This window comes from Triticum dicoccoides, chromosome 7A (genome assembly GCF_002162155.2).
Source record: "Triticum dicoccoides isolate Atlit2015 ecotype Zavitan chromosome 7A, WEW_v2.0, whole genome shotgun sequence".
NCBI classification, from domain to species: Eukaryota; Viridiplantae; Streptophyta; class Magnoliopsida; order Poales; family Poaceae; genus Triticum; species Triticum dicoccoides.
The window spans coordinates 347,942,159-347,944,525 of NC_041392.1; the positions used below are offsets into that span (position 1 = coordinate 347,942,159).

At 36.9% G+C, this 2,367-nt stretch overlaps 1 long non-coding RNA gene across 1 annotated transcript; it reads left to right on the forward strand.

The window, feature by feature from the left end:
• On the forward strand, positions 1-1,711 carry LOC119327392. The gene is made up of 2 exons (XR_005158497.1): positions 1-106; positions 940-1,711. It is a non-coding gene; the product is annotated as an uncharacterized LOC119327392 (long non-coding RNA).
• Positions 1,712-2,367: the final 656 nt, after the last annotated feature.

A 2,367-nucleotide genomic window follows, 5' to 3' on the forward strand; every position in this document is an offset into this window, starting at 1 on the left:
GGGGGGGGATGGTCATAGGTCAGAGCAAGAAATAACAGCAATAACAGCAGCCTTTTCGCAAGAACTCTCCGTCTGGCATATGCTTGATCATCCAAATGTAACCAAGGTAATCTTTGACTTGACACGTTATTGTGTTTCCGTCAATTTAATTTTGTTAATCTTTTTCGCTTGTTGACATACATCACTGTTGCATTTATCAATTCTTGAAAAAATGATGATAAAAATGAAACGAATCTTCAGTGTTGGGACTGATGACCGATACTTGCTGCCTAAGGCAATACAAGCGCATTGCAGCGATGAAATTGTTAACTGTCCCTGTATAAACATTAGCTTCCTTAATCAGGCCTCTAACAAGTTAAGAAGTTTTTAGTAAGTTCTGTGTAAGCCACTAGAATAGAAGCTGTGGTACATTGTCTGCTTAGACAAAATATTAGTTCTCACTCACATATATCAAATGTTTTCACCTCTCACTTGTCATGTTGTAATGATGGAACCAGGGCTGCTGCACCTCTCACTTGTCAGTAAGATTTATATCTTTTGTACAATTATTATATCAGACACTGAAAGGTAGAAACATAACATCTGGATTAGGACCTGAATGTTGCTAGTGGTAGTAACTATTGACAAATCTATATCTTTGTTGTGTCGTGTGGGATCAGATGTTTTTCATGATTTTTCAACACTGCAATTGGCCAGTTGTGCTGCTGCTGCCCCTGTTGTTGAGTAGATTTGTTAAATCACCCCACCCATGTATTCAGACTTGTCTAAACACCATACGGTGCCAAGAATTCAAGTTAATTTGTTTGTTGTCATGTTTTGAGAAATTGCCGGTGAACTGAACTGGACATCTGCCAAAAACAGCATCCGACCTTCATACAGTGGGTACAATATATGTTCAGCTGACATGCGGAATTTTGCACTTTATTTTTCTTATTTCAGGGGGAGAGGAAAATGCCAATGCTTATCGGGATTGTAGTAGTATTCACCATTCACGTGTTTGGAGTCTACTGGTGGTACAGGATACAGGAATGATGACCTTGTTAGACCTTTGGTGATGCTTCCTCCAAAAGAAATACCACCATTCTGGCATGCTATATTTTTCATTGTGGTGAATGGTATTCTCTTTTCCCACACAGCATGATTTCCTCCAAAAGAAAATTATTTGTCTTGAAGTCCACTTCCTGCCCCTTGCCCTGTTTTACGTCGAATATCTCAAGCGACAAAATTTAGTACTTTTTGGTGTTGATCTCAAGTGCTGGCTCCAACAGCATTGCATTTCACCAAGTGAAATGCTACATTTCTACTCCTAACCCATTCTCTCTTTCTTAGTGTTTTTGTTATGCAGGTTGGAAGAAAAGAAGAAGATCCAGAGAAGATCTTAGTAATAAGATACTCCCTCCGTTCCTAAATATAAGTCTTTTTAGACATTTCAAATGGACTACAACATACATCCGTATATAGACATATTTTAGAGTGTAGATTCATTCATTTTGCTCCGTATGTAGTCACTCGTTGAAATCTTTAGAAAGACTTATATTTAGGAACGGAGGGAGTAGTTTTTAGGAAAATAGATATTTAGTTTTAGGTCATTTCTTGTAATTTCAGATATGGAGTGCTTGTCTTTAGTTTTTGTTTTGTGAAACTTGCTATCTATGGATGAAATTGTGTAATATTGATGAAACTATGTATATGTATGGATGAAACTTGCTACTATTAGTAACATGTGTTGGATATGCTATCTTGGTGTGTGTGTGTGTGTCTACACACACACACACACACACACACACACACACACACACACACACACATATATATATATATATATATCCTCTTTTATACTCCCATGAGTATGTACTCCCTAAGTGGATAAGGTAGCTAGATGGATATGTGTTGAGCACGCCGGTACAAGAAGCAAACTAACTAGCTTAAGCATGCATAACTACCACCTATAAGAAAGGGCATGCAACCGGTGGCTTAAGTTTAAAAAAATCCAAGCTCATCCTGGACGCCATGTTTTACATATATATTGTCTTTTTTGCATTGGTGAAAAATGACTATATGGCATACGTATGAACCGTGTGTTAGGAATTACACCCACAATGAACGATGACTAGGTATATCTGAAAGAAATAAGAGCATGAAGTTACCGCCTACCGCCACATTTTCTGGAGTATATACTGACTTTTGTTGAAGAGTATAAACTTCATATATAAGGAGTATATACTGATTTCTTTGACGGAGTACACATTGATTTTTCAAAGGAGTATATACTATTTTTTTATTGAAAGAGTACATACAAAATTTATTTTTAAAGGCATATATACTTTTTTGCGAGGAGTATATACTGACATTCTAACTGGTATGTCT